The following is an 11,032-nucleotide window of genomic DNA, read 5'->3' on the forward strand; positions in this document are numbered from 1 at the left end:
TTCGCAGCTATTGAAATAGGACAATCGCCAGAGATCTGGCTCGCGGCTTTGGGCAAACCCTAATGGCAGGATGGCAGCATAGACACTGCACTCAGGGTCCCTGAAAGGGTCGCCCTGAGGGGGGCATGACCAGCTGCATATGGGTCGACACCGCTATTTCCCATCCCCAATAAATCGGTGTTGGACAGGTGGGCAATCGGCTCGATGCCCTAGAGCATAGAACAGTTTGCCTAACATGGTCCTCAAACATCTGGGGGCTGAGTCCTCTACCCTCTCCTGCTTTAAAAACAAAAAAGGGGGAATTGTGGAGCGCCCCCGCCCATCGCCTACAGCGCTCATCTTAAAGATGGCACCTAGCGGAAGCTCACTAAGCGCTTGAAGTTGTAAACAACTTCGAGGAAGTGGTGCGCGAGGAGCGTGGAGAGCACGGGAACATCACATGCAGCCAATCCCTACCCGAGAACTGATTTCCGCACACGTGGACAACGTCCCGATTGGCCAGGGGCCCTTTATAAGGTCCTAGGGTTGGGGAGGAAGAGAAGAACTTCTGTATTCAGAACCTGGGGAAAATAAAGTGCTGTAGAGAAGACCGTCTCCGGAGTCGTCTGTTGCGTGGCACCAGAGCCAGCGTGGGAGAGGCAGACCAACTTGCCCACAGACCCTTGGCTCTACTGGTAGAACAGCCCCTGGGATCCACCTTTCTAACTCCAGCTGTTCCAAGCATTTTATAGCTGCAGGCTGAGGACTACACCCTGGACATGAAAAGGGTCGTAATGCCTCAAGGAGTGAGAGGCAGAGGAGCCTGTCCATTTTTTTTTCTAAATTGAACTCCATTTTTATTTACATTTTGCCAGTTTTTCTATTAATGCCCTTGTTCTGCTCCACGATTCAACACAGTGCATTTGTCACATCTTCCCAGGTCCCCTAGTTCACCACAGTTGTCCGCTTGCCTGATTTAGACCATAGTGTATGTGACAACTTACTAATGCTATTTCTAAGGTCTCTCTCTCTCTTTCTTTTTTTTTTTTAGAATCTTTTTTTTTTTGAGAGGTTTTTGCTATAGGGCGCGTGCACTCGCCAGACAGACAGAGAGAGACAGAGAGACAGAAAGCAGGAAATCACCCCCCAGGAGGGGTGGTCACGCCGCAATTCCTTCTCCTCCATTCTCCTCTCGGGATCTTGGGCACGCACGCACACGCGCCCGGCATGAGTTTAAGCCACCGGGTCCGGGACTCGAACTGCGGTCGACTACGTGGGAGTCCAGCGACATAGCCATTATGCTAACTGCTGGTCCCTCTTTTTTTTTTTTTTTTTTGTGAAGTCTTTCCCTGATGATTGTTTTGAAGACCACATCTAGCTCAGGATGCAGTGTTTATAAGGGGGAAGGCCTCATTAGTCAGTACCTGGTTGTCTGTGACCCAAGCAAGCACAATCTCTCATTTAGATTGGGGTCCTCACCCTTGACTGCCCCTGGTGATGTTAATATTTGACAGAGAATTAGAGAAATATGGCCAATTTCATCTGATCTAATCCTGCCACTCCATTAAAGAGATCAACTCTGATTTTTTTTTACATTTTCTTTTTTCAAATTTATTTATTTACATTTATTCACTGTACATCATTACAAAATGGTTCAACTCTTAATTTGAACAATAAAATGTATCAATGGGGTATACTGAGGTATACATTTTGGACTAATTATTACTATTATTATAAAGGTCAAAGTATAAGCAACCCTGATTGGCATTCCTCTTTGTCTCCATTATCTTATTTAAACCTTAAAGGAGACATTCTCTCCATTTCACAGAGAGGAAGCTGAGGCACACTGTGGCGAGATTACCCAGCTGCTAAGTTGTAGAGCTGGGATATAAAAATCAAATAGCCTCGATTCCAACACACCTAATTTCCGAGGAGCTCTGCCTCCCATGTGAATGAGTGATTTCATGGACCGGTTCCATGTTTGGCTGTTGGCATGGGTCTATGCCTTTGTGCCTCAAAGTCAGTGGTGGCAAGTGGGGCTGGTTCAGATCTCTCTTTCTCTGCTCTCCTTAGTGCTCAGTGATTCTCTCCCTTCTCTGGACTCCTACATGGAGAGGCTGCATCCTGTTCCACGCCACTGTATGTCCCATGCCCAGACAATGCCTGACACCTAGTGGAGCTCATACCGTAGGCCACGTGAACTGTAGTCAGTAGACTAATTTACACAGCCAGATTTCCTCATGTAAATAAATACTTCCAAAAACTGATAATGTGGTGGTCAACTAGAAATAAAATGAAACATTTTATCAAGTAGCATGAAGAACTTTTCTAAACGATTCTTTAAAAATTAAACAGCTTCATGAAATTATAGGCATCTGAGCTGAAAGGAACCTTAGAGAAAAATGACCCCAGTGAAATTTTATTTGAAATTCAAATGTTGGGTCCTCCTATTCTTTCCTCTTCTTCCTTTTCAAAAAATTAGACTGGTATATGTGCTGGAGGGGAAGCCCCAAACCTGCAAGGGTTTGCCATAATGTTTACCCATCCCAAAGAATACACTCAGAGGTCCAACAGGACACGAAGACATGCATTGACTGCTTACATCAGCAGAACAGGATGCTCCAGGACATGAACAGAGAATGGTCCATACCATCAGGCAGCACAGGCTCAGGTTATATACATTAAAAACAAAGCATTCATAAATCAGTTAAAGATCAATGTAGATTTCCTTGTCATGAAGACAGGGATCTAGTTTGTAAATACATTGTTTGAGTGTTACGAAAACAAAGTGGAGCTAACAGGTGGCATGATAGTTACGGCACTGGATTCCCACATGACTGACCTTGCTTCAAGTCCTGGACCCAGAGATATGAAAATCGCACTGGGCATATGTGTGTGCAAGCTGAGAATGGAGGAGAAGGGATTGCAACATGACCATCACCCCAGGGGGTGATTTCTCACTTTTCTCTCTCTGTCTCTCTCTCTGGTGAGTATATTGTGAACCTTAAATAGAGAGAGAGAAGAAAAAAATAAAAGGGTTAGTTTATTGACGAACAGACTTAGTAGGGTATGTTTAGGGTTTAGTGTCCCAAATCTTGTGATGGTAGTGTGGAAATGGTGCACAGTGCATACTTTAAAACGGCCCTGGCTATGGGCCAATTCCATGAGGTGAAGATAATGGTCATGAGATGTTTATGAGCCCCAGCTTTGGCCTGCAGCCATGTTTTAAGGAAGGCAGGACAATGAAAGGAGTGGGGAGAAAGCTCAAAGTATGGGCCTACTCACAGCACACCATACTGTGAAAGAGGAAATGACACAAAGTTTGTGTTCAACGGCCCGGAGAGTGATGATCAAGGGCCCCAACACATCTGAAAAAGTCAACATCATGTGGTTACAGAGTTTTAGAAACGTAAGTAAAGTGACTTATAACATTTATTTTAGAACATCTAACCAGTATTGGGGCCAGCAGGTGGCGTCGTGCTTAAGGTACTGGATTCCCACATGGTTGACTACGGTTCAAGTCCCAGACCTGGCAGCTTGCTTTCTTACTTTCCCTTTCTCTTTCTCTCTGTCTATTTAAAAATAAATAAGAATAACAAATAAATAAATAAATCTTTTTTTAAAAAAGTCATATCTAAGCCAGTATGAATTGCTCCAGCAATTCAAGGTACCAAAACTGAACTGTAGACTCCACCACCCTAGTGATAAAATGTCACTATCTCCTTCTGAAGTGTCTCCCTCTCAAATTGTTCAAATTTGGATTTAGGCTAACTCGGCATCCTCAACTCAAGGGGAAGAGAGACTACTGAGCCAGTGCTGACTTACTTCTCCTGGCCACACGGTGTCACTGTTGGAGACCAGTTGGTCACCTTAAAGCGCTTTCTCTCTGCCATGAGGAACCATTGGCTTGGCAGTCCTGCTGGGTATACCGAGACCCTTTGTAAAGGACAATGGCCTCTCTCATCATTCAGTTCTGCCAATGGGCCCAACATGGCAGCTGTTTCATTGGAACTTGCCCCAGAAGCTCTGAGTGGGAATGGATTCCACTGCTATAGGACGCTCCTCCATCCTTTCTTGCCAGTGAAGTCCAAGGGGCGAGGTGGCTGTGTTATTTCAACTACCACCCTGAGCTCTCAAAACATAGAGGGTCTCTCTTGTACCACTTTTCCTAGACATTCTAAGCTTCCCATCCTTTGCTACCTGCAGTTTAAATATGCATTCTTTGCACCAGCAGTTGGTGTAATGGCTACGTCACTGGACTCCCATATAGTCAACTGTGGTTCAAGTCCTGGACCCGGTGGCTTAAACTCACACCGGGCATGTGTGCATGCATGCCCAAGATCCCGAGAGGAGAATGGAGGAGAAGGGATTGTGGCATGGCCATCCCCCCTGGGGGGTGATTTCTTGCTTTCTGTCTCTCTTTCTCTCTTTGTGTTTCTGGTTAGCGCATGCACTCTATCAAAAAAACCTCTTCAAAAAATATGCATTCTCTTAGGCAGTGGTTTTGAACCCCCAAGCCACTGACTGGTACTGCACAGGAACAGGGCCACACAGCAGGAGGTGAGCAGAGGGCCAGTGAGGCTTGAATCATCCTCCTACCCCCAGTATCCCATCCCCTGTATATGGAAAAAGTATCTTTGATGAAACCAGACCCTGGTGTCACAAAGGTAGGGGACCACTGCTCTTAAGGAAAAATTCCCCCTAGGAAAGCTATTTTCCATCCCAGCCTCAATGCCTTGGTGATGCAGTGGTAACACAATACTTAGATCGTGGGGCCGCATGGGAGGATCTCGGGTTTGCAGCTTGGTCTCTGCACCTGTGAGACACGCGAATATAAGCTGTGATCCTGGTGGCTGTGTGGGGTTGGAGATTGATCGGGGCAGGAAGACTCTGTTGGGATCTCTCTCTCTCTCTCTCTCTCTCTCTCTCTCTTGCTCATGGAAGAAATAAACTTTCAAAGAAATCTGCCCGAGATGACTCCCTGCTCCTCAAAATAGCTGACAATGAGTGTCTAGTCTGGGTCAGCCTTCTCACATATATAGTCTGAGCCAGACATTATCATTCCTCCTGGACATATGAGAGAAGAGAAGCTCCCAGACATTAAGAAACTCGGTTAAGGTAACAAAACTAGGAAGTGACAGAGGCTGGAGGTCTACGAGGCTCTTGTTCCTGCTACCCCACCCACATCACTGCACCTTCTCTAAAGAACAATGGCGTGGTTTGTCCTGCAGCCTGAAAGATTTTTCACAGCAGAGTAAAAAAAGATGGTAAGCTCCTATGAGAGGCCTCTAAGTGTGTTTTTATGTGAACAAAATGCAATCTTTCATCTTGGGAACACAAAGTGTTTCATAAACATTATCTCATTGGTCCCCATAACACCAGACATTTTTAAACAAATGAGTTAATGTTTGCAGAAAGACCCTGAGATGTGAAGATTATAGACATGGTCTGAGCATACAGCCTTATCCTAAAATCTATTAGCCTTGGAGAACGTTCCCATGAAAGTATCAGACCTTGAGTCGGGTCCAACAAAGCTGTCTTCTGGCTTAGAGATGGAACCGGTCTCTCAAGCAGATTTGCTGAGGGGACTCCACTGGCCCTCTGACCAAGTATTGGTGCCCACCTGATGGTCTGAGTAGAGAAGACTCACAAAGTCATGTCTGGACTCACTAGAGAGTTCTGGGAGTTGGTGATGTGTGTCATGTGTGCAGAAATGGAGAGTTTGAAGGGTGTGTTCCAGGAATTTACCAATCTTGAGAAGAGTGAGTCTCAACCCTGACTGGATATTAGAATTATCTGAGAGCATTTAAAGATATTATTATACATGTAATACCCCAGAACAGGTGAATCAGAAATTTTAGAAACCTGCCAGACCAGCAGTTAGCGTAATGGCTATGTCGTGGGCCTCCCACGTAGCCGACCACAGTTTGAGTCCTGGACCCAGTGGCTTAAACTCACGCCGGGCGTGTGTGCATGCGTGCCCAAGATCCCGAGAGGAGAATGGAGGAGAAGGAACTGTGGTGTGGCCATCCCCCCGGGGGGGTGATTTCTCGCTTTCTATCTCTCCGTCTCTCTCTGTCTTTCTGGCAAGTGCACACGCCCTGTAGCAAAAATTTCTCCAAAAAAAAAAAAAAAGAAATTTCAGAGACCTCATCATTTATAGATTTTCAAAAGTGCTCAGGTGATTTGTAATTGGCAAGTCTTTTTTAAAAATGTATTCATTATTGTTATTATTAATTTGCTATAGGGCACCGAGAGAGACAGAGAAAAGGATAGTGAAAAATCGAGCTGCCAGGTCTGAGACTCAAATCTCAGTAGGCCATGTGGGAGTCCAGCATCTCACTATCATGCCACCTGCAGGCCCCTCTCATTGACAATTTTAATCAAAGTGTAGCTGAAATTTAATTGATGATTCTAATCTAACTCTAATCAAGATCCACTGGTGTAAGAGTATCACTCTCTAGGGCAATAGTTCTGTCTTGACTGTACTTTAGATTTACATGGGATGTTTTTGAAACTTATTGATGGGGCCAGCAGATGGCATATCAATTACATCACTGGATTCCCACATGGCCAACCACGACCGTGAAAGTCCAAAGTTCACATTACGGTTCATTCTTGTTGTTGTATGCTCCATGGGTTTTCAAAAATGGGTCCACGAAGACATTGTAGTATCATACAGAGTAGTTCCACTGCCCTAAACGTCCTCTGTGCTCCACCTAGCCATCTCTTCTTCCTCCCAACCTTTGACAACATTGTTCTATTTCCCGTTCCCAAAGTGTTGCCTTTTCCATAATGCCCAGAATATAGTTGGAATCATATAGTATGGAGCCTTTTTAGATTGACTTCTTTTATTTAGTAATAAACACTTAGGGTTCCTGCATGTATTTTCTTGACTTGCAAATGCATGACGTTTTAGTGTTAAAATATATTCTGTTGTCGAGATGTACCACAGTTTATCCATTCCCCTACCAAAAGGTTGTATTCAAATTTTGGCAATTATGAATAAGACTGTTTAAATCACTGGTGTGCAGATTTTTGTGTCAACATGAGTTATTTCTTTCTCTTTTTTAAAATTCATTTGGGCAAGTACCAAGGAGTGCAGTTGTGGATTATATGGTAACACTATGTTTAGTTTTGCCAGAAACTGCCTATCTTTGAAAGAAGCATTCCCACCAGCAATGAACAAGAGCTCCTGTTATTCCACAGCATCACCACAGTTTGGTGTTGTTAGTGTTTGGGATTTTGTGCATTCTATTAGGGTTGTAATGGTATCCCATTGTTTTGACTAGTAATTTCCTAGTGACATCTGATGTTAAGCATCTTTATTTATTTTTTTAAGAAGTTTTTGCCTTAGGGCATGTGGGCTCATTGGAGAGGGAGACTGAGACAGTAAGAGGGAAAGTGAGAAATCACCTTCCAGGGGGATGGTCACACTGCAGTCCTTTCTCCTCCATTCTCTTCCTGAGATCTTAGGCTTGCATGGACATGCATCTGGAGTGATTTTCAAGCCACCAGGTCTGAAACTTGAACCACAGTTGACCTTGTGAGAGTCCAGTGATACAACCACTATGCCATATGCTGGTCCCTAGGCATCGTTTTATATGCTGTTTGCCATCTGTGTGAATGTGTGCATGTGTGTATATAAAGTATCTGGCCAGGACTTTCATTCATTTTTTTAAGTTGTTTTTTGTTGTGGTGGTTGTTGATTTTTAAGAGGTTTAGAATGTTTTAAATAGCAGTTTTCTTAAGTTGGATATGTCTCTTGAAAATAGTTTTTTCTCAATTTGTAGTTTGTCTTTTCATTTACTTGACAATGTCTTTCACAAGTAGAAAATTTTAACAAAGTCCAATTTGTTAATTTTTTTCTTTCATGGATTGTGCTTTGATGTTGTATTAAAAAAAGTCATCACCATATCTGACTGCTACCGAAGTGTTACAGTGTTATCCTCTGGGAGTCTATAGTTTTACACTTTACATTTAGGTCTATGATTCACTTTGAGTTAATTCTGTAGAAGTATGAGGTCTGTTTCTAGACCTTTTTTCTTCTCTTTTTTTTTTTTTTTTACATGTAATGTGCAGTGATGCTAGCACCATTTGTTGAAAAAACTTACCTCTTTCCATTGTACTACCTTTGCTCCTTTTTCAAAAATCAAATGAGTAAGTGGGCCTATTCCTGGTCTTTCTGTTCTATTCCACTGTTATATTGACCTAGTCTCTCTCCAGTATCACTGTCTTATTAAGGGTTTATAGTTCATTATTGAAATTTCTTTTAAAAATCCATTATCTTGTAAATATAAAGTATCAGGACCAGCAGTTAGCATAATGGCTATGTTGCTGGACTCCCATGTAGTCAACTGCAGTTCGCATCCTGAACCCCGTGGCTTAAAACTTATGCTGGGCGGGTGTGCGTGCGTGCTCAAGATCCCAAGAGGAGAATGAAGGAGAAGGGATTGCGGCATGGCCATGCCCCCTGGGGGGTCATTTCTCGCTTTCTGTCTCTCTGTCTCTGTTTGTCTGGCAAGCGCACGCACCCTATAGCAAAAACCTCTTCAAAATATATATATATGTGTATATATATATATATATATATATATATAAAGTATCAACAGTTTATATCTCACGAGATTTTGAATGCCTTATCTCAAAATCCTTGCTTTGCTTTTTTCATCAGTCTTAAATGTTTATATCATATCATTACTAACTCTGTTCCAGTCTTCACATTGAAAGAACTTCCTTAAATTGGAATCAAAATCTTAAATTCAAGCTTTTCCTTCCTCCAAGACACCACCAATGTTCTTTTAAGGCAATATTATCCCTTACTGCATTAAGCAATGCACTCAGCTTTGTCTTATCAACAAAGTATTCTCATGATATTTTGAGAACCAGAATTCAGTAACATAATGTTCAGTGAGAAAAATCTGACACAAAAGAGGACATGCTTTATGAACCAGTTTATATCAAGTTCAAGAGTAGGTCAAACAAATTTTTGGTGATAAAAGTCAGAATAACAGTTACTTGGTGATGGGGGGCAGCAGGTGTCATGATGGTTGAGGCATTGGAGTTCCACATGGCCAACCATGATTGGTGGCTTGCTTTCTCAGTTTCTTTCTCTTTCTCTCTCTCTGTCTCTCTCTGGGGAACACATATGCCCTATAGCAAATTAATAACAGTAATAAATAAAATTAAATAAATAATTATTTTTTTTAAAAGTTATTTTGAGTGTGCACCGGGGTGATGACATGGTGCATATTGCCTGGGAGAGGATATGAAAGAGTCTTCTGGGTGCTTAAAATACACTACGTCTTGATCTGGATGGTGGTTGCATGGTATAAACATGTAAACCTTCATTGAGCTGTATATTTTTGTGTACATTTTACTAAGGTAGAAAAGTAATTTTTTTAACTTTAAAATTTTAGTAAATATCAGCAATTATGGAGCTGACTATAATTTTAGAACTACTGCTTTAGCCAAGGGATTGCTTTAGGCAATATGGTGTTAGTTATTCTGAGAGATCTCAGTCTGGCTACTTGGATTTTGCTTTCAACCTTTCTGGGTGTTGTCTACCATCTGAGAAAGAAGAGGTCATTGCAATTGGCCCCAAGTTCTGCCCATGAATCAAGGATATTTATACACACATAACAGAAAGGGGTGTGGTAAGAACTAGTGGTGAGTGGAATGCTGGACACAAAGTCTTCCAGCTGCAGGATGCCTCTGGGGATGGGTATCTTGAAGTAATACCTTTTGGGGAACTGTAGTATTTTACCTATACAAATCTGGTGTGTGAAATGTTGCATACGGGAACTCCTTTCTCTGTTTTAAAGACTTAGCAGCATTTGTTGAGATTATATCTATAATTGTGTCCTCACAACTGGGGGTAGTTGTGGTTTCAGTTCTCATTATTTGTGAGATTCATTTATGCTGTCCCATGCAGCAGTAGTTTGTTCTTTTTAATTGCTGTATATTGGGAAAATAAATGTGTGTGAGTGTGTGTATGCGTGTGTGTGTGTACACATGAAAGAGAGAGATTGATTCCAAAAAATAACATGAAACTGAGCTCCCAAAAAATGTATCGGTCTTCTTTAATTGCAGTAATTAAAATACGTAAACTGACAAAGACTCACAAACAAAAAAACAATGTTAAAAGAGAAGGAGGAACAATTTATACTAGCCTAGGGTGAGTGACTCAATTTCTCTACTTATTAAATGATACTGAATTGTTTCCACAATCCAAGCTAGCTAAGTTATATAAATCTGTGCCATGTCCATCCTACACTCACCTCAGAAAATTAAAATAGAGAAAATTTAGCCTGTGCTACAAAAAGCCCTGATAAAAGGCCAATGTAAATGTCTATCATTACCTTCAAAATGAAAAAACAGATAATAGCCGTTATTTGTAAAAAATCGTACTTAGTAATTAGACTAAATAGAAACCATATACTTCCCAAGCACAGGATGAGAATGAAGGCCTCTCCATAATATTTTTAGCTTGTGGTTACTGCCTGCCTCACCTGGCCCATCCCTCCACCTAATTAAAGGCGTAATTATTTAGTGTTTACTGTAGAATGACTCCTCCATCTGAGCACAAGAACAATGCTTTTCTCATACACCGAGGGAGTTTCCTTTAAAAACTCTGAACTGCTCCCGGAATGATTTTAGGACTTATTTTTTCCCCTTTATTTTTGTTTCCTTTTCAAATATAACATATGTTTATTATAAAAACTTTAGAAAATGTAGATAAGCAAGATAAATCAAGACCAAGACCCAGAAAATCACCTAGAATCTGATTAAAATTATTCCTTTTTTTTTGTTTTGTTTTGTTTTGTTTTCTTTTTAGAAAGGTTTTTGCTATAGGACACGTGAGCTTACCAGAAAGACAAACTGAGACAGAGAGACAGAAACCAACAAATCAACCCCCCACCACCACCCAGGGGGATGGCCATGCCACAATCCCTTCTCCTACTTTCTCCTCTCAGGATCTTGGGCACTCATGCACACTCGCCCGATGTGAGTTTAAGTCACTGGGTCCGGGACTTGAACCGCAGTCAACTAC

This window comes from Tupaia chinensis, unplaced genomic scaffold (assembly GCF_000334495.1).
Source record: "Tupaia chinensis unplaced genomic scaffold, TupChi_1.0 Scaffold000272_1, whole genome shotgun sequence".
Taxonomy (NCBI): Eukaryota; Metazoa; Chordata; class Mammalia; order Scandentia; family Tupaiidae; genus Tupaia; species Tupaia belangeri.